General features: G+C 41.7%; 1 protein-coding gene across 3 annotated transcripts in view; it reads right to left on the bottom strand.

The window, feature by feature from the left end:
- Nucleotides 1-21,496, bottom strand: part of PIAS1 (protein inhibitor of activated STAT 1) — an 85,447-nt gene that overhangs the window by 45,268 nt on the left and 18,683 nt on the right. The window contains exon 2 of one of the 3 annotated variants that reach the window (XM_070762655.1): nucleotides 20,304-20,331. The exons of the other annotated variants lie outside the window; for them this stretch is intronic. The gene's annotated coding sequence lies outside the window, so the exon portion shown is untranslated. The remainder of the gene's footprint in view (nucleotides 1-20,303; nucleotides 20,332-21,496) is intronic. 3 annotated transcript variants of the gene reach the window in all.

Genomic DNA, 21,496 nt, shown 5'->3' with positions numbered 1-21,496 from the left:
GTGACTTGTAGTCCTGCCTTAGACAGGAAACCAGTTGAGTGGCCAGTCACTCTCTATCGGCCCTAGGAAGCAAGCAATGGCAAGCCACTTCTGACAAACCTTGCCAGGAAAACTACAGGGACTAACTAGTCCAGGGGGTCAATCAGGTCTCATGCCCTTATCACCTCGAGGCTCGACTACTGCAATGCTCTCTATATGGGGCTACCTTTGAAAAGTGTTCAGAAACTTCAGATCGTGCAGAATGCAGCTGCGAGAGCAATCATGGGCTTTCCCAAATATGCCCATGTTACACCAACACTCCGCAGTCTGCATTGGTTGCCGATCAGTTTCCGGTCACAATTCCAAGTGTTGGTTATGACCTATAAAGCCCTTCATGGCACCGGACCAGATTATCTCAGGGACTGCCTTCTGCTGCACGAATCCCAGCGACCAGATAGGTCCCACAGAGTGGGTCTTCTCCGGGTCCCATCAACTAAACAATGTCGCTTGGCGGGACCCAGGGGAAGAGCCTTCTCTGTGGCGGCCCCGGCCCTCTGGAACCAACTCCCCCCAGAGATTAGAATTGCCCCCACCTCTGCCGCCAGGCATGGGGGAACTGAGATACTCTTTCCCCCTAGGCCATTACAATTTTATGCATGGTATGTCTGTATGTATGTTTGGTTTTATAATAAGGGTTTTTAACTGTTTTAATATTGGATTGTTTATATGCTGTTTTTATTACTGTTGTTAGCCGCCCCGAGTCTACGGAGAGGAGCGGCATACAAATCAAACAGATTAGATAGATAGATAGATAGATAGATAGATAGATAGATAGATAGATAGATAGATAGATAAAAATTCTCTTGGAAGTCAGAGACACAAAAAGGGGAAACCAAGTAAGGAAATGAAATTAAGCAATCTACCACAATTCCATTGTTTACCACATCATATATTATTAAATAATTTACAATGTCGCTTTATTTTCTCTTAAGAGGACATGCTGTGTCCTATCTACACAGCCCATCAGAACAAGGGTAAGATGCAGCAGAGGTGAGTGCTAAGAGATGCTCTTCCCTAAAGTCACTCACCATTTCGTCTGCTTGAACTCAGATCTTTGCTTACCATACTGAGGAATTTGAGCATCTGAAGCTATTTTACGGAGGGCTATTTTTTAGAAGTTTCTTTTTACTTTTTTTCTTATTATTTTATTTCATCCTTTTAAATTGATCAAAAAAGTTATAACAGCCTACTTTCCCCCCCCAGAACTACAGAAAAATTAACCTGTGCCCAAGCCTATTTTCTTTAACATGGTTAAAAAGTTGTTGAGTATAAATATAAATGCTGTAAAAATTAACCTCATTTGATGAACCTCATTTTGTCATTTAAAAGCAACTGAGTTAATGACACTTTGATGTACTTCAAAGTGTCATTATTTTAATAACTTTTGAATTGTTTTAAGCAGATTAATAAAATATTAGGAAACTGTTCTGGGAAGCCATATCTCTAGATTTCCTTCACCCAAATTACAGTCAGCATATTATGAACGATTTTTTAAATTATTTTTTGCTATATCATTAAGTGAAATCACTTTTGACTTCTAACGTCTCTGCGGAATACAAGTGATAAAGGGGAAAAAACAACACTATAGACACAATTAGAAAGTTATTATGCAACTCCCTGGATCTTACAATTGAGGTATCTGGAAAATACTCCTTTTGCTGTAGTTATCGGCTCAGAAGGCTGCAAAGCATGGATGCGTTTAACCCTTGACAAACTTAGTCTTCGGAGAGGGGCGGCATACAAATCCAAATAATAAATAAATAAATAAATAAATAAATAAATAAATAAATAAATAAATAAATAAATAAACAAACTAACATTGGAACACCATCTCGGCTGTGGCGAGGAGGGCATTTGCCTAGGTTCGCCTGGTGCATCAGTTGTGGTCCTATTTGGACAGGGAGTCATTGCTCACAGTCACTCATGCCCTTATCACCTCGAAGTTCAATTACTGCAACGCTCTCTACATGGGGCTACCTTTGAAAAGTGTTCGGATACTTCAGATCGTGCAGAATGCGGCCATGAGAGCTATCATGGGGCTTCCTAGATTCGCCCACGTTTCTACAAAACTCCGTGGCTTGCACTGGCTGCCGATCAGTTTCCGGTCACAATTCAAAGTGTTGGTAATGACCTTTAAAGCCCTGCATGGCATTGGACCAGAATACCTCCGGAACCGCCTTCTACCGCACAAATCCCAGCGGCCGATAAGGTCCCACAGAGTTGGCCTTCTCCAGGTCCCGTCGACCAAACAATGTCGTTTGGCGGGCCCCAGGGGAAGAGCCTTCTCTGTGGCAGCCCCAGCCCTCTGGAATCAACTCCCCCCGGAGATTAGAATGGCCCCCACCCTCCTTGTCTTTCGCAAGTTACTCAAGACCCACCTATATCGCCAGGCATGGGGGAACTAAGACATCTCCCCCAGGCTTTCTTATATTTTATGTATGTGTTGCATGTTTTTTTAATTGTTGGGGGGGGGGGGGGGGGTTATGTAATTTTATTATTAGATTTGTTTCATTATTATACTGTTTTTTATTGCTGCTGTGAGCCGCCCCGAGTCTTTGGAGAGGGGCAGCATACAAATCTAATAAATAATAATAATAATAATAACAACAACAACAACAACAACAACAACAACAACAAATAAATAAATAAACAAACTGACCCTGTAGGACAATCTCTGACCAAAAATAGCAGGTAAACTTTGGGAATAAGTAGAATTATTATCCTTTGAATCATCTATTGACAATCATGTTTTTAAGCCATCTTACTTAATGTCAAACAATCTGGGTTACCTAAAATGGAGAAATGGCAGCATATTCCATTAAAATATCTGTCGTTTTCACATATTTGGTCTAGATGCTTTTAGTGCAGGGGTCTCCAACCTTGGCAACTTTAAGCCTGGCAGATTTCAACTCCCAGAATTTCCAAGCCAGCTGTCTGGGAGTTAAAAGTCCACTGGGCTTAAAGTTGCCAAGGTTGGAGACCCCTGGTTTAGTGATCTTGAAAACTTTTGTATTTTTGCAGACCCTGTTCAACTTATGACCTGTCTTTTAATGACCATTACAATGGCCTCCAAAAGGGTGCTTAATAGCCCATAAAGTATTCTGGCTGTCGTAAAATGCCCTGCCCTCCCAGTCCCATGATCATAATCTGGATGCTTGGCAACCTGTTTCAATTTACAACTTCTTGCCAAACGCCCTGCGATTATCCAATCTTCTCCAGCAGCTTCCCCAAAAAAGTATATAGGGAAGGCAGCAGGAAAGCTGCAAGTTACAACCCTCTCCTCCCTGAAATCTGGCTTAAGAAGCTGTGTTTGTGTGTGTGTATAGCAAAAATATATATTTTTTGTAAACTCAACATTACACTTCTGTTGATGCAGTCCATGATTTGACAACTGCAACACACTGCTGGCTTATGCTTAACCTTGGTATAGGTTCACCAGGATACCCAAGTCCTTTTCACTCTCCTGATGAGCCAGGCATCACCTGCCTTGTGCCTGTATGTCTAATTTTTCCTACCTAAGAACTGATGTACATTAGCCTGGAATGCAAGGTAGACATCATTCACTTTTTCAAGGGAAAAAAAAGTAAATGAACTTGAAGAATAAATCCAGGATCATTGTACAGGTATAAGAGCAGAAATGTTTTCCTTAAACCAAATATGTCTTTTTCTCATAAGAATTCAGAAAAAAATGCCTGCTATTAGGAGCCACAAACATGTGCATAACTGCATGCTCCAAAGTTTTGCCATTGAATTTGAGACTCTTAGAAAAAATGTCAACTTCCAGTCCCATCTGAGATTTTAACTCCAGGCATTTTTGCAATCATGTCCCACCTATCAGGACATCAGCCGCCCTGACTCTGCGGAGGAAGACGGCATAGAAATCCAACCAAATAAAATAAATAAAATCACTGATTAGGAATAGGAATCCCCACCATCAGCAGAGCTGTTGTTTTTAAGGAGCTTCATTTTATTCAATGAGTTATAAGAAAATGTTTTGTATACTGAAGCAAACAAATTGAAAGGAAGCAAGAAAGGAGACAGATTTTTAAACTGTCAATTATACTAACTAATCCTTTCAACTAGTTGCAATATTACTTGTTGCATGCTGTCAGCGCCTTCTAAAGTAAAAAATTATCCAGTAAGCATTTCCTGTTTAGATGCAATATGCAATTCTGTGCTGGACTAATTGCATTATTCAGTTGCAGAGCCACATCACTACTTCTGCTGTTTTTGTCTGCTCCGGACAAGTTTCACCTTCTTGGCAGATAAAACCAAATGGAGATGGAAAGCAAAGCATCTGATGATTTCCATCTGCTTCGATTTTTTTGTTTTTCTGCCTTCAAGTCTGTGTTAACTCCCGATGACTGCCTGGGTTTATTCCAGCAGTTTTCTTGGCTGGTTTTCAGGCATGGTTTTGCCATGGCCTCCTTCCTCAAGCTGAAACTGACTCAAACTGGCTCAATCTGCTTCATTTATTTGTCTTAAATGTATATACTGCTTGCTTCCTTAATACAGATACAGATTAAACAAAATTGGAAGGGACCTTGGAGGTCATCTAGTCCAACCCCCCCAAAGGAGGAGACCCTACACCATTTCTGACAGATGGCAGTCCAGTCTTTACTTGAAAGCTTCCAATGATGAAGCTCCAACAACTTACGAAGGCAACTTCTGTTCCACTGATTGATTAGATTAGATTAGATTTATTGGATTTATATGCCGCCCCTCTCCGCAGACTCGGGGCGGCTCACAACAATGGCACAACAATAGTGACAAATCTAATATTTACCCATCTAATTACAGTTTTAGGTTAAAAAATTCATAAAAGCAATCCCAATATATATAAAACACAAGCACACAATCGAATCATACACCAAAACAACATGGGCAAGGGGGAGATGTTTTAATTCCCCCATGCCTGACGGCAGAGGTGGGTTTTAAGGAGTTTACGAAAGGCAAGGAGGGTGGGGGCAATCCTAATCTCAGGGGGGAGCTGGTTCCAGAGGGTCGGAGCCGCCACAGAGAAGGCTCTTCCCCTGGGTCCCGCCAGACAACATTGTTTAGTCGACGGGACCTGAAGAAGGCCAACTCTGTGGGACCTAACCGGTTGCTGGGATTCGTGCGGCAGAAGGCGGTCCTGAAGATATTCTGGTCCGGTGCCATGAAGGGCTTTATAGGTCATAACCAACACTTTGAATTGTGACCGGAAACTGATCGGCAACCAATGCAGACTGCGGAGTGTTGGAGTAATATGGGCATACTTAGAGAAGCCCATGATTGCTCTCGCAGCTGCATTCTGCATGATCTGAAGTTTCCGAACACTTTTCAAAGGTAGCCCCATGTAGAGTGTTACAGTAGTCGAGCCTCGCGGTGATGAGGGCATGAGTGACTGTGAGCAGTGAGTCTCGGTCCAGATAGGGCCGCAACTGGCGAACCAGGCGAACCTGGGCAAAAGCCCCCCTCCCCACAGCTGAAAGGTGTTTCTCTAATGTGAGCTGTGGATCGAGGAGGACGCCCAAGTTGCGGACCCTCTCTGAGGGGGTCAATACTTTCCCCCCCCAGGGTAATGGACGGACAGATGGAGTTGTCCTTGGGAGGCAGAACCCACAGCCACTCTGTCTTATCCAGGTTGAGTTTGAGTCTGTTCTCATGAGATTGTTCTCATTGTCAGAAAAATTATTCTTTTTTCCCAGGTTGAATCTCTCCTTGATCAGTTTCCATTCATTATTTCTTGTCTGGCCTTCAGGTGCTTTGGAAAATAGCTTGACCCCTCCTGTCTGTGGCAGCCCCTCAAATATTGGAAGACTGCTATCCTGGATCCCCTGGTTCTTCTCTTCATTAGATCAGCCAGGCTCAGTTCCTGCAACCATTCATTATGTTTTAGTCTCCAGTCCCCTAACAATCCTGGTTACTCTTTTCTGCACTCTTTCTAGAGTCTCAACATCTTTTCCATAGTATGGTGACCAAAACTGGATGCAGTACTTTAGGTGTGGTCTAACTAAGGCTTTATAGAGTGGTATTAATGCCTCAATTTACCTTTATCGTATCCCTGTTATAATCCTAAATTTAGGATTATATTAGGATTATATTAGCTAAAGCAAAGCTAATTCTAACATTACTCTAAGAAGAACATGGAAGAAAAATCTATCCTTTGAGATGAGGAAACTCAGGAAAAAATAAAACTAATTATTTTCCAAGTCAATGCTAGAAGGGGCACTCTTGCTGATTAGGTAGCCCAAAAAATAAACCACAGCAAGTCTATAGTATCACTACTCAAGGTAATACAGTAGGTATCTACAAGATGTGGGTTGCACCTGGTCCGTACCACTCCTGCTGAACCAGGAGTGATCGCCAGTTGGCCAAGCCCTGAACTGGCTCCAACCTTGGTTTTTGCTTCTGAGCATGAGTACAAGCTGTTTTTTGCTGCTGCACATGCGCAGGAGCTTGGTTTTAGACACTGCGCATGCTCGGAAGCAAAGCGATAGGGAGGTAAGTTAGAACCCACCCCTGAAATCTACTCATAGCATGAAACTTTCCCAGGCCAAGTCTTAGACCAGTGATGGCGAACCTATGGCATGGATGCCACAGGTGGCACATGGAGCCGTATCTACTGGCACACGAGATGTTGCCCTAGCTCAGCTCCAATGTGCATGTGTGTGCTGGTCAGCTGATTCTTGGCTCAGAGGTTCTGGGAGGGTGTTTTTGGCTTCCAGAGAGCCTCCGAGGAGAATGGGGGGTGGGTGTTTTTACCTTACCCCTCCAGGGATGCCTTTGGAGCCTTGGGAGGATGAAACACAAGCCTACTGAGCCCAGCAGAAGTTGGGAAACAGGTTGTTTCCTGCCTCCAGAGGACTTCCAGGAGGCGGTGGAAGCTGTTTTCGCCCTCCCCAAGCATTGAATTATGGGTATGGGCACTTGTACATGCGCAACAGCACACACACAAGCTCTTTCAGCACCCAAGGAAAAAAAGGTTTGCCATCATTGTCTTAGACAATACCTTGAACTACACCTATTATTTATATCATTATATCTAGCAGCTACCAGTCATGGTCTATATCTAGTTTTAATCCAGGGGAATCATTTCTTTAGTTGGGAATCACTTCCTAGTTCTTTATTTTGCACTTCCACATGCATTTCAAATGTGGCTCTTAGGCTAGAAAGAAGGCTGAAAACAAAAGCTTTGCTGGTAACATTTAATTATTGCCTTAAACTCATCAATCAACCCACTGGGTTGCTCCACACTGTTCTAAATGGTATTTATCAGTGTACTTGGAAAAATGCAGCATCTCCCAGATCACATCAAAGTTGGACTCAGGCAAATTGTTGATTGCTCAACAATTACTTGAAAATGGGTGGCAATCTAATTTGAACAGAGTGTCCAGCTGTTGCATAAGCAATTAATTAGGGAGGCATGGTTCCCTACCTTTATTCACTGACTCATTCAAATTACCAACTGGCCTTTACTGGCGATCACTGCAATGCCCGCCTGTCACCAGTTCACAGAGCAGATATTGCATCTCCCTGTGGCTCATAATCCCTTCCTGTGCAGCAAGGAAAACGTAGAATCAATTGCATCGCTTCAGTTACTATGTACATTTTGTACAATACAGGTAGTCCCCGGGTTATGTTGTCCCCGATGTACGATATTTCGTCATTACGATGACCCAGGGACAGCTTCGAAGCCACCGCCGCCTCCGTTCGGGCGAGGGGATCTCCGTGGTGGGCGGCAGCTTCAAGGCACCAACAGCCAGTCCTTCTCGGCACTGCGTTGCTGTAGCCTCCAAGGCTGCCCACCACGGAGATCCCCTCGCCCGAATGGAGGCGACGGCGGCAGCCTCGGAGATTGCAGCAATGCATTGCCGAGAAGGACCGGCTGTTGGTTCCTTGAAGAAGAAGCCGCCGCAGCTGCCGCAGCCGCCACAGCCGTATAAGTCGGAATATTCATGTAAATCGGAATATTCCGACTTACACCAAACTCGGCTTACAACGGGCCGTGGGAACGGATCCCCGTCGTAAGTCGGGGACTACCTCTATTGTGCCACAATCTGTCCCTCCTCTTTTAGCACCAATCTCTGGTCTATCTGATACCTTCCACCCTGAGTTTCTAATTCCTCATAAGGTCTTTCACACAACATGTGCCGATTCCGTAAACCGCTCAGAGCAGGGGTGTCAAACTCAAGGCCCAGGGGCCAGATCCGGCCCACAGGGTGCTTAGATCTGGCCCAGGGGGGCTTCCCTGGAAAGAGCAAAGGACTGGCCTGCAGTGCTTCTGCCAGTGCACCTCCCGACTCCCGAGCTCTGTTTTCACTGGCAGAGGGTTGCAGGACGCCATGGCAGCAGAAACATAGAAGACTGACAGCAGAAAAGGGCCTCCTGGTCCATCTAGTCTGCCCTTATACTATTTCCTGTATTTTATCTTAGGATGGATATAGGTTTATCCCAGGCATGTTTAAATTCAATTACTGTGGATTTATCAACCATGTTTGCTGGAAGTTTGTTCCAAACATCTACTACTCTTTCAATCAAATAATATTTTCTCACGTTGCTTCTCATCTTTCCCCCAGAAAATGGAGCTTGGGAGCCTGTTTTCACTGGCAGAGTGCTCAGGCTAGCACAGGCACCCCTGGCAGGAGTAACATCAACTTGGCCACGCCCCCTGCTCCCCCTCCCCCAGGTCAAACACAACCCTGATGTGGTCCTCAATGAAATTGAGTTTGACACCCTTGGCTTAGAGAGTGCTGTAAAGCACTATGAAGCGGTATATAGGTTTAAAGGCTATTTGCTCTACAATGCTGTGAAATTCTGCTATTTAATATCAAGTACCCAGCAAGTTGCCCCTTGACTGATCACTACATATGCTTATTTGTTGTTTATCTATTTATCTTTTTTTCCCTTTTATCTGTTAGCTAAAGGCTGTAATAAAATTAAATTTAACTGAAAATTAAGTTAAAAATTTGGAACGTTTATGTGGCCATTCTATTCAGAAAAACAATTACATTAGGCAGCATATAAAATATTTAAATAAAAATAAGAAAGAAAAACAACACATATCATTAAAGCAAACTAAAAACAATTAAACGTTGTTTGCAACTAAAAATATAATTACTTTTCAGCAAATGGAAATTCTATTCAACGCAAACTACCCAGACGTGTTCCATAACACTGTGCAGAACTAATCAGAATCAAGCAAATAAAAGTGGAAACTTTATAAGGTACATTAGGAATATCAAGCTTGATCCTGTAGCTGTATTTTGAGTCTCCCAAAATAGTTTAGAATAGGAAACACAACCTCCCATGCACTACTGTATGAGTCAAGGATGGGCGCATTACAATAGCAATGGGGTTGGAGGCGCTGCAATAGGAAGAAAATGTTTCCATCACAAGAGCTCCCAAGGTCCAAATCCCACAGTAGAACAATGGAATAGAACACAGAACATAGAATAGCAGAGTTAGAAGGGACCTTGGAGGTCTTCTAGTCCAAGCCCCTGCTAGAACAGGAGATCCTGTACCAAATGACTATCCAGTCTCTTCTTAAACACCCGCAGCATTGGAAGCACCCACAATTTTTGGAGGCAACCCGTTCTACTGTTCAATTGGTCTCACTGTCAGGAAATTTCTCCTTAGTTCTAGGTTGCTTCTCTCCTTGATTAGTTTCCATTCACTATTTCTTTCCTTGACTTTTGGTGCTTTGGAAAATAGGTTGGCACCCCCACCCCTTGTCTTTGTGGCAGCCCCTCAAATATTGGAACACTCTTACCATGTCTCCCCTAGTCCTTCTTTTCGTTAGACTAGACCAGGGGTAGATAAAGTTGGCTCTTCTATGACATGTGGGCTTCAACTCCCAGAATTCCTGAGTTACCTTGATTGGCTCAGGAATTCTGGGAGTTGACGTCCACAAGTCCTAGAAGAGCCAACTTTGCCCACCCTTGGACTAGACATACCCAATTCCTGCAAATGTTCCTTCGTCACTGCTAGCCTCTAGCCCTCCTATTCATCTTTGATGCACTTTTCCCAGTGCCCCAACATCTTTTTTATATTGTGGTGATCAAAATTGGAAGCAGTATTACAAGTGTAGAATGCTCAGGCTTTGTAAAGCGGCACTAATACTTGATGTGATTTTGATTCTATCCCTCTATTAATGCAACCTAGGATTGCCACACAATTGGCTCATGTTTAAGTGATCATCCACTAGGGCAGTGTTTTCCAACCTTGGCAACTTGAAGATATCTGGACTTCAACTGCCACAATTCTAGGAGTTGAAGTCCAAATATCTTATTTATTTATTTATTCATTCATTTGTCCAATACAGTGTTCCCTCGATTTTCGCGGGTTCGAACTTCATGAAACGTCTATACCACGGTTTTTCAAAAATTTTAATTAAAAAATACTTCGCGGTTTCCCCCCCTGTACCGCGGTTTTTCCCACCCGATGACGTCATATGTCATTACCAAACTTTCGTCTGCCTTTAAAAAACATTTTTTAAAAATAAACTTTAATAAATAAACATGGTGAGTAATAATCTAAATGGTTGCTAAGGGAATAGGAAATTGTAATTTAGGGGTTTAAAGTGTTAAGGGAAGGCTTGGGATACTGTTCATAGTCAAAAATAGTGTATTTACTTCCGCATCTCTACTTCGTGGAAATTCAACTTATGCGGGCGGTCTCGGAACGCATCCTCCGCGAAAATCGAGGGAACACTGTACACAATACATATGGAAGAGAATAGACATGAAGTAATATATAGTATATAAAGATAATATGTAAAAATAGAGAAGATATACGAAAGGAAGAAAATATATATGATATATGAGATAAAGGAAAGACAATTGGACAGGGGACGGAAGGCACACTAGTGCACTTATGTACGCCCCTTACTGACCTCTTAGAAACCTGGAGTGGTCAATTGTGGATAGTCTAAGGGAGAAATGTTGGGGGTTAGGGGTTGACACTATTGAGTCCAGTAAAGAGTTCCACGCTTCGACAGCTCAATTGTTAAAGTCATATTTTTTACAGTCAAGTTTGGAGCGGTTAATATTAAGTTTGAATCCGTTGCGTGCTCTTGTGTTGTTGCGGTTGAAGCTGAAGTAGTCATTGACCGGTTGCCAAGGTTGGGAAACACTGCACTAGGGCTCTAGGGTCCCCCTCGGAGTTACCGTTTTGGAGTCAGGTTTTACCTAATCTGTACTTGTACATTTGGTTATTCCTACCTGAATATAAAACCTTACTTTTCTCTACCTTAAATTTATTTTGTTGGATACGTCCCAGTGTTTAAATCTGTCAAGATTCTTTTCAATCTTGATCTTATCTTCTGGGATATTGACTATTCCTGCCAGCTTAGTGCCTGAAGGTACCAGCTTAGTGCGTTAGCTTCTGCAGTTTGATGAGTTCTTCTTCTATTCCCTCATTTATGAAGATACTTTAGAGACCGAGATCTAAAACAGAACCGTGGAGTACCCCACTGCCTATTTCCCTCCATGTCGATTAGTTCCAGGGCGGATAAAAATCAACTTTTTTAAAAAATTAAAAATTGGGTTAAAAATTTAAATAAGATTTTTTAAATCAAATTTAATGAAATGCTTTTGGTGTAAAAATATGTTAAAAGGTAGCTTTCTATTTAAGATGCATTAATAATTTAGTTTATTCAGCATGAAGTGGACCTTAGTTATATAGCATGAGGCTGTATATCCTGCAATATTGGGACTGTTGGTGAGTCAACAACGAGACAGAGGAAGAGCTGCTGTGGAACAAGATGGCAGCTGCCCTTTAAAAATTATGATTTAAATTGAGTTGATCTCAATCAAGCCTCTTTACTAGTGATTTAAATCATGATTACCGCAATTTTTTCGGAGTATAAGACGCATCTTAGTTTTAGGGGAGGAAAACAAGGGGGAAAATCTACCTTCCAGATTATTCATCTGATTAGTGTCCTTATTCTGTTCAGCTTCAGCACATTATTTTATTATAATAATAATAATAATAATAATAATAATAATAATAATAATAATAATAATAATTATTATTATTATTATTATTTATTAGATTTGTATGCTCCTCTACGAAGACTCAGGGCGGCTCACAACAATAATAAAACAATATTACAATGAAACAAATCTAATATTAAAAACATCTAAAACCCTAGTTATCCCCTAGTTAGGGTTGGAAAAAAATCTTGGGAGGGAGTAGCAATGAAAAAATCCTGCAAGCCAGAAAGATTTTTAGCACCTCGTTAGGACTGGGGGAAAAAAACTTATTTGGAGAGAATAGGAATGAAAACAAGCCTGCAAGCCAGGAAGATTCATTAGCACCTCCTTAGGGCTGGGAAGAAAAGCTTGGAGGGAGGGGGGAGCTTCATTTGGAGTATAAGACACGCCCAAATTTTCAGCCTCTTTCATGGGGGGAAAGGTGCGTCTTAAGTTTCGTAAAATACAATAAATTGTAGTCCACTCTGATTAGTTCCAGTAAGAACTATACAGTGATGCCTCGTCTCAAAAACTTAATTGGTTCCGGGACGAAGTTTGTAAGGTGAAAAGTTTGTAAGACGAAGCAATGTTTCCCATAGGAATCAATGAAAAAGCGATTAATGCGTGCAAGCCCAAAATTCACCCCTTTTGCCAGCTGAAGCGCCTGTTTTCGTGCTGCTGGAATTCTCCTGAGGCTCCCCTCCATGGGAAACCCCACCTCCGGACCTCCGAGTTTTTGTGATGCTGTAGGGGAATCCCAGCAGCGCAAAAACAGGTGCTTCGCTGGCAATGGAAGTCCAGAGGTGGGGTTTCCCAGCGAGGGGAGCCTCAGCGAAATCGCAGCATTGCAAAAACACAGAAGTCTGGAGGTGGTGTTTTCCATGGAGGGGAGCCTCAGGGGAATCCCAGCAGCACAAAAACCGGCGCTTCGCTGGCAACAGAAGTCCAGAGGCAGGGCATCCCAGTGGCGGCGGCTTGGGTTTGTAAGGTGAAAATAGTTTGGAAGAAGAGGCAAAAAAATCTTAAACCCCGGGTTTGTATCTTGAAAAGTTTGTATGACAAGGGGTTTGTAAGACGAGATATCACTGTACATTGAGTATGGTTTGTCAGCCAGTTACAAATCCAGCTAGACTCTCCAGCTAGGCTAGAGAGAGGGGCCAAGAGGGACCCAAATTTTGAATCTAAAGGACTGTGGGCATTAAGCAACACAGGCTGGATGTCTGCCAGAATCGTTGAAGCCTTATCTTTCTGTTCCCAAAGGAATGCAGGAAGTCTGGCCAGATTCTTGACTGCAATAAAACTACTGTTCAGATACTTCAGGAGTAATTCTGGTTGTTTCTTCCTCACAGATAAAAAGCAAAAAGGATTCCTAAAACCCCATGAAGTTTATGCTTTTAAAGATAACAATGTTCCTCTAGTTTTTCAGGAAAATCTTACTAAACTACTATAATTGTTTATAACGTTAATGTTTCAAAGTGTTATCATATTGCTTTTATTATGTTGTAAACAGCAGAGAGAGATGGGTTTAAATTTAATAAATAAATTCGTTGAATCTGTCTACGTCTTTAGCCCTGGTCGGCATAGTAGATTTAATCATATAAGCAGCAGTTTTTAATTCGTTTTTCTTTTGGGGGGTGGCAGGTCTGTAGGTTTTAGGTGTCTTTAATGTTAATATATATCCCCATGCTTCCTTTACTATTTTTTTTATTGCAAACCTCCTTCTTAAATTCTATTGTATTTTATTCTTGCTCATTCTTTATTTTTTAAGCAAATCTCCTAGAGAATGCTGGAAAGATTAGTTAGCGTCAGATCCCTATTGTGATACTGCCATTCAAGTGGAGAGGTGAGTCTGGATTCTTTTATTCACTTATTGCTCTCATCCTGTTTTCCTCTGTATCCTGTAATTCCCTAGTTTATACCTTTTACTCTGTAACCTATTCTGCCCTGTCCTTTGATTTACCTTGGGGGATGTATAAGAGGAGAGGGCCATCTGTTTTCTTTCATTTTGGAAGCCTCACAGAAGACCTGCATGGAAACGAATCCTTATCTCTTTCTCAGGAAGGAATCCTTATCTCTTTCTCCGGAGGACCATTTCACAACATCTTCCGCACCTGTGGATTGGGTCATTCAACATCAAACTGAGAGGAAGGGTTTCTAGCTACTTTACTCTAATGGAATTGCCCGAGGTTGGGGGCTCAGACCCTGCTTTGCATTGTCTTCCTTTCAATAAACGTTTCCTTTTGAAATGTTAAAGTTTCTTGAACAGAAGAGGGAGGCAGGATCATACAGTGCAACATCTAGACCAGTGTTTTTCAACCAGTGTGCCGTGAGACATGGTCAGGTGTGCCGTGAAGCTCAGAGAGAGAAAGAAAGCAAGAGAAAGAGAGAAAGAAAGCAAGAGAGAGAAAGAGCGAGGGAGAAAACAAGAGAGAGAGAGAAAGAAAGCAATAGAGAGAGAGAAAGAGAGGGAGGGAAGGAGAGAGAGAGAGAAAGACATAGAGGGAGGTAGGGAGGGAGAAAGAGCAAAAAAGAGGAAGGAAGAGAAAGAAAGAGGGATGGAGAGAAAAAGAAGGAAGGAAGAGAAAGAGGGTGGGAGAGAGAAATAGAGCGAAAGGGAGGAAGAGAGAGATATTTTTTTTGTCCAAACTTTTTTTAGCCCCCCCCCCTCCCCCCCCCGCTCAATGTGCCCCAGGGTTTTGTAAATGTAAAAAATGTGCCGCGGCTCAAAAAAGGTTGAAAATCACTGATCTAGACTCATGACTCCTGCTCCAGGAGCAGGTAACACTCATGGCTAAGAGGGCCTTCACACAACTTTGGATTCAGATTAACAGAGTTGGAAGGGACTTTGTCATCATCTAGTCCAGTGTTTCCCAACCTTGGCAACTTGGAGATATTTGGACTTCAACTCCCAGAATCCCCCAGCCAGCAAATGCTGGCTGGGGAATTCTGGGAGGTGAAGTCCAAATATCTTCAAGTTGCCAAGGTTGGGAAATACTGATCTAGTCCAACCCCCCCACTCAAGCAGAACACCCTACACCATTTCTGACAGACGGCAGTACAGTCTCTTCCTGAAAGCCTCCAGTGGGGAAACTCCCACAACTTCCGAAGCCAACTTTTGTTCCATTGGTTGATTGTTCTCTCTGTCAGAAAATTCCTCCTTGTTTCTAGGATGAATCTCCCTGATCAGTCTGCATCCACTATTCCTTCAGGTGCTTTGGAAAAATAGCTTCACCCCTTCCTTTCTGTGGCAGCCCCTCAAATATTGATCTAGAAAAGAAGTCAAACAATGCACTACCAAAATGAAAGAACAGGTTTGAAAATAAGATCAGCATCCTAAGAGTAGGTACAAACAAATCAGAAGGCATGGAAAAAATGTAGCTGAAGAACAAGAAGACCAAAGAACACCTGATAAAGAAACACCACCTTGAAACAACGAATATCAAGGAAGCCCTGGAAATAAGGCAGCAAATAACAGCTGTAGCTATGATCAGCAGATATGAAGCTCAAATTACACACTACAAGCAGAGTTTTCCAATTTCAGTCAAATCAAAAATATACAAATCTAATAAATAATAATAATAATAATAATTATTATTATTATTATTATTATTATTATTATTATTTCTACCAATTCATCGAAAAGATTGCCAACTAGTCCACAATGATAGAAGAGAAGAGAAAATTCTTTATTGGGCAAGTATAATTGGACACACAAGGGATTTGTCTCCGATATAATAATATTATTATTATTATTATTATTATTATTATTATTATTATTATTATTATTATTATTATTAATTGGATTTGTATGCCGCCCCTCTCCGCAGAGTCAGGGCGGCTAACAACAACGATAAAAACAGCATGTACAATCCAATTAATAAGAGAACTAAAAACCCTTATTATAAAAACCAAACATACACACAAACATACCAATGTTTAAATCTTTAAACATTTTAAAAACTGTTGGATTATTTATGATTTGTTGTTACATGTTGTGAGCCGCCCCGAGTCTTCGGAGAGGGGCGGCATACAAATCGAATAAATAATAATAATAATAATACCATGCATAACTTGTAATGGCCTAGGGGGAAGGAATATCTTAACTCCCCCATGCCTGGCGATAAAGGTGGGTTTTGAGTAATTTGCAAAAGACAAGGAGGGTGGAGGCCGTTCTAATCTCTGGGGGGGAGTTGATTCCAGAGGGCCGGGGCCGCCACAGAGAAGGCTCTTCCCCTGGGGCCCGCCAAACGACATTGTTTGGTCTACAGGACCCGGAGAAGGCCAACTCTGTGGGACCTTGTCGGCCGCTGGGATTCGTTCGGTAGAAGGTGGTTCCGGATGTATTCTGGCCCAATGCCATGTGCGGCATTGCTATAGGACAACCCTAAGAAAGGTTTAAAGAGATTCTCAGTCATCCACAATTGAATAAGCCTCTTGGATGAGAAGCAAAACATCTTCAAGGAAAAACAAAATCCAGTTGCCTTTTGAAAAAGCACCTTTGGGACAACCCAAAGAAATAGAAGACGAATGCAGTTTGGATAAAAGAGGTAGATAAAAATAAAAAAGAAGATGAAATGAAAGATGTGAAATTGAATTTGGGTCAAAGACACAGGCACCTGCCACATATCACACCAGATGTGACAATTGTTGACAAGAAAGAAAGAAAGGAGTCTAGATAATGGATTTGGTCTCTTGAGACAGCAGAATAGAAAAGAATTGGAGGAAATTACAAAATACAAAGGCCTGCATGGCAAAAGAAAGCAAAGATGTCTTGGACGCGGCACTAAAATATTTGGAACACCATCAGCATTGACAAAATTACCACCAGTCAATTACAAAAGGCAACTTTATTTGTAACAGTTTGTGAGGTTATCTTTATGCTACCTTCAAACATCTGCCTATTCCAGGTCCTTGCAAAGAATTCAATAGTTGAATAAAAATGTTTGCAACCAACGATAATATTAACAGGACCGAAATGTTACATTCTTTTTAATAACATCATTTAGAACTATGTTCAGTCTTATCTTCATTTGTATTTCAAAATTAATAATGTATTTATAATTAATAATGGCTGGCTGGAAAATTCTGGGAGTTGAGGTCCACAGATCTTAAACTGGCAAAAGTTGTGAAACACTCTTGTAGGTGATTATTTGCACGGCTTCATCTTGCGTGGCAGTTATACCTGTTGCTGGATCAAGTATAGGAGGCCCTTCAGTTGGCCCCTCGTGACTTATTCACAGCTGGATTGTTGCAATGGTTCTACGCGGGGTTGCTGTTTAAAGACCTTTTGGAAGCTGCAGCAGAATGGGCAATAATGCACATGCCTCAGAATGCCCCTCTGTCACTACTGCTCTATGAGCTGAGCTGGTGCCCCGGGAGCTTCCAGATGCAACTGAAAATGCTTGCTAAAATTTATGGCACAGGGCCTTGTTATTTGACAGATTATCTTCCATGGTTTCTGTTTATCTGTAGAATTAGACAAAGCTGATGAATTGCAGTCTCGTCTATTAAACAATGCCACCTACTGGGACCCACGAAATATGCTTTTTCTATCATAATATGCCTCAGAAATCTGTTTAGTTCAGGGGTCCCCAAACTTTGCAAGTTTAATACTTGTGGACTTCAACTCCCAGAATTCTCCAGCCAGCTATGCTATGCTGGCTGGAGAATTTTGGGAGTTGAAATTCACAAGTATTAAACTTGCCAAGTTTGAAAACCTCCTACCTTAACAATGTCCCACAAGTGCTTTAAAATGTGGCTTTCTCCTTGCTGTGACTTAATCACTGGTGAAACATTCTGTAGAATACGTAAGAGTTTGGTCTGTGCTCATAATCATGGTTTCTTTTGCCTACTGGTGTTTCTTTTGTACTCTTACACATCCAGAATCATTCTGGAGCCTTAAATCAGTCAATAAGTAAGTAAATATTATTGCAAACAGACTATAAAATCTTGAAAAGTTGTAAAGCGAAGTATTCACTGACACCTAAGTTCATCCTAGGCAAATGTTAATCTTTGTTTGTCTTAGATTTTTGTACCATTAAGATTCTACCTTCACTATCACTATATATTTGTTTAGATTCAATTATTTCATCAATATACATTGCCACTCCTCTTTTCTTTTGATTTGCCAAACTAGTATATAATTTCCCCAGTTTTGAATTGTTAAGAAGACTTCTCTTTGATTTTTGAATACGAACTTCTTGTAAAATATTTATTTGCGCTTTTTGTTTCTTGAGTTTAGCCAATATTTGATTTCTTTTCTTTGGATTATTCAAACTATTAACATTGACTGAAAACATTTTCAAGTCGTGTGACATCTTTATTTGTAATGTTTTTTGGTTTCTTTCGGTTCACGCAATCTAGTATCTAAGACCAATTCTTGTTGGACCTGTGGTTGTTTCTTTTTGACTTCTTGTGTTTCTCCCCTTTCCTTCTTTTGGGACAATTAGCTGAAGAAAAGAAGATTAGCAAAAGCATAAAAGGCTCAGGTAAAGAATAGGTTGTCCTTCCCAAAGTACCTTCTGCGGTATTTTTTTACAGAAGATTAATTGCAGGAAGATGCTTCAGAGTATTTGGGGCACAAATATAGTACCTGTTTACAACTATTTAAAGTTTAGCATCTTTTCCTGGAAATCACCAAGAAAAGAGTGATGATACTTGTATCCCCATGTGCTCCAAAGCAGGCTTTCCAAATTATTTATTAAATGCTACAGAGCCTACTATCTTCCCACATTCAATTAGGTCTTCAGGTATGCTCCAAATTGTAAAACTCAAACAAAATGGACCAGTCTAGTGAATATTGTTGGTTGTTTTCCCTCTAGCTTGAATACAGAAGACACTGGTAGGATTCTGAAAACAACGTTTTAAGAACAGAAGATGCATTCTACTAACATGCAGAGATCTAAAACTGAAATAACATACAGTGGTATCTCGTGATACGGACCCCTAGCCATACGAACAATCCGAGATACGAACCCGGGGTTTGGAAAAATTTTTGCCTCTTCTTCCGAACTTTTTCTGTCTTACGAACCCGAACGCCGAACCCAGAAGTTCGGCAAAAGTTCAGGTTCGGGTGGCCGCCGAGAAGCCCCGCTGCCCGGCTGTCACCTTTTGAAACAGCTGGGGGGCGGGGCTTCTCAGCATCCTCCTGAACTCGAACGCCGACCCCGAACTTTTGCCGAACTTCCGGGTTCAGCGTTCGGGAGAACACCGAGAAGCCCCCCCGGCTGTTTCAAAAGGCAACAACCAGGCGGTGGGGCTTCTCAGCGGCCTCCCGAACGCCAAACCCGGAAGTTCGGCAAAACTTTGGGTTTGACGTTCGGTTTCAGGAGGACGCTGAGACTGTTTCAAAAGGTGACAGGCGGGCGGTGGGGCTTCTCGGCGGCCACCCGAACTCGAACTTTTGCTGAACTTCCAAATTCGGCATTGGGAGAACGCTGAGAAGCGCCTGGCTGTTTCAAAAGGTGACAGCCGAGTGGCGGCATTTTTTTGCGGTTTTTTTTCTTGCATGCATTAATTCATTTTACATTGTTTCCTATGGGAAACAATGTTTCGTCTTATGAACTTTTTGCCTTACGAACCTCCTCCGGGAACCAATTAAGTTCGTAAGACGAGGTATTACTGTATTCGGTTCATCAAATGGGAAAAACAAATGAACTCTTAGGACCCTTAAATGGCATGCAGGATATGATGATTTGCAGATACTATCAATAGCAAATGCAACCTTCCTGAGCTTTCCTAACACCATAACCCAGAGATGGCGAATCTATGGCACAGGTGGCACATGGAGCCATATCTGCTGGCATGCAAGCTGTTGCCCTAGATCAGCTCCAATGTGCATGTTTGTGCCAGCCAGCTGATCTTTGGCTCGCAGAGACTCTGGGAGGCCGTTTTTGGCTTCCGGGGAGTCTGTAGGGGGTGGGGGAGGGCATTTTTACCCTCCTCCAACTACAGGGAAACCTTTGGAGCCTGGGGAGGGTGAAACACAAGTCTACTGGGCCCACCAGAAGTTGGGATACAGGCCGTTTACGGCCTACAGAGGGCCTCCGGGGGTCAGGGGAATCTTTCGCCCTCCCCAGGCATTGAATTATGTTTATGGGCACTCGCACATGCACAATAGTGCACACCCACACTCTTTCGGCACCCAAGGAGAAAAAGGTTCACCATCACTGCCATAGCCCATATCTGTAATAAGGCAAACCTAGACAGGTTTCGGATATCAAGCCTACAATACCTATAAAATGTTTCAATTTCAAAACAGCTGTTGAGGGTGCTACCCTAAAAGTAAAATAAGTTGTTCCATCCTACCTCTTCTAGCAGCTTCTTTCTCTTTCACCTGAAAAACAAAGACAACTTTCCTTGATGTGATTCAAAATTCAGGAATCGGAAAGAAGGGGGGAGTAAAAACTTTATTAAAAGCGCCCCATGCTTATAGTCATTATTCTCCTTTGTATATAATGGCAAGATATTCAAAGCAAGTTACTGAAGAAGCTATTGTGGCTTGCTTTGGACATAATGGTAATCTGTAGGAAATGCATTATCATATCACATTAAACCAAAAACAAACAGAGTGATGCCTTAAATTATATCAGCTAAGTTTCTGTGTGGCAATGTCTAGGCCGATGCCACCTTTGAGAGATGCTAGGATTAATAGGCTATTCCATTATCCATATCTAGTGTTCCTTGGATTCCCCAAATTCCCTGCACCAGATAAATTTTTCTATGTGCCTCCAGAGCAAATCACACTTTTTGCAACAATTCAACTTGGCTTTAAGCTTCATTGAAGCTTCCTTTGTCGTCAGGCATGGGGGGACTGAGATATTCTCTTCTCCCTAGGCCTATGCAATTTATGGATGGTATGTTTGCGTGTATGTTTGGTTTTTTTAAAACAAAATAAGGGTTTTTAAAATTATTTTTAATATTAGATTTGTTACATGTTGTTTCATTATTATTGTTAGCCGCCCCGAGTCTATGGAGAGGGGCGGCATACATACAAATCAATCAATCAATCAATCAATCAATCAATCAATCAAATAAATAAATAAATAAATAAAAGAATAGAATAGAATAGCTGAGTTCCCGCATTACTGCTTTTCATTTCAATGGGGTTATGTCCAGAATACTTTCCCTGTGCCTCTGAAATGCAATGACAAATGCCCATATTGAGTTGCAAGTGAAGTTTTATTTACTGTCTAGATTTCATGGTTATCTTTGATATTAAACAAGGTTGTGGAATATAACAGTCTTCAGGTTAGCGGTCGAAAAATCAAGTCAGCTCTGTTGGCATTTTCAATCTTTACTCCCCCATCAAATTTAGTCATGCAGATGGAAGCTGTTTTACTTTGCTATTTGTTAGTCTAGTTTAAGGACAAGTAATTGCAGAAAAAATACATTAGTGTTAGACACAGGCCTGGCAAGTAATATGGAGTGCCTTTGCAGAGAATGAAAATAATGTGCAAGAATTAGGACAAGAGAGTAAAACGAAGAGAAAGGAAAGTCAG

Source organism: Erythrolamprus reginae, chromosome 10 (assembly GCF_031021105.1).
Source record: "Erythrolamprus reginae isolate rEryReg1 chromosome 10, rEryReg1.hap1, whole genome shotgun sequence".
NCBI classification, from domain to species: domain Eukaryota; kingdom Metazoa; phylum Chordata; class Lepidosauria; order Squamata; family Dipsadidae; genus Erythrolamprus; species Erythrolamprus reginae.
The sequence above is the reverse complement of the archived record's forward strand: the minus strand, read 5'-3'. Positions and strand labels throughout refer to the sequence as shown.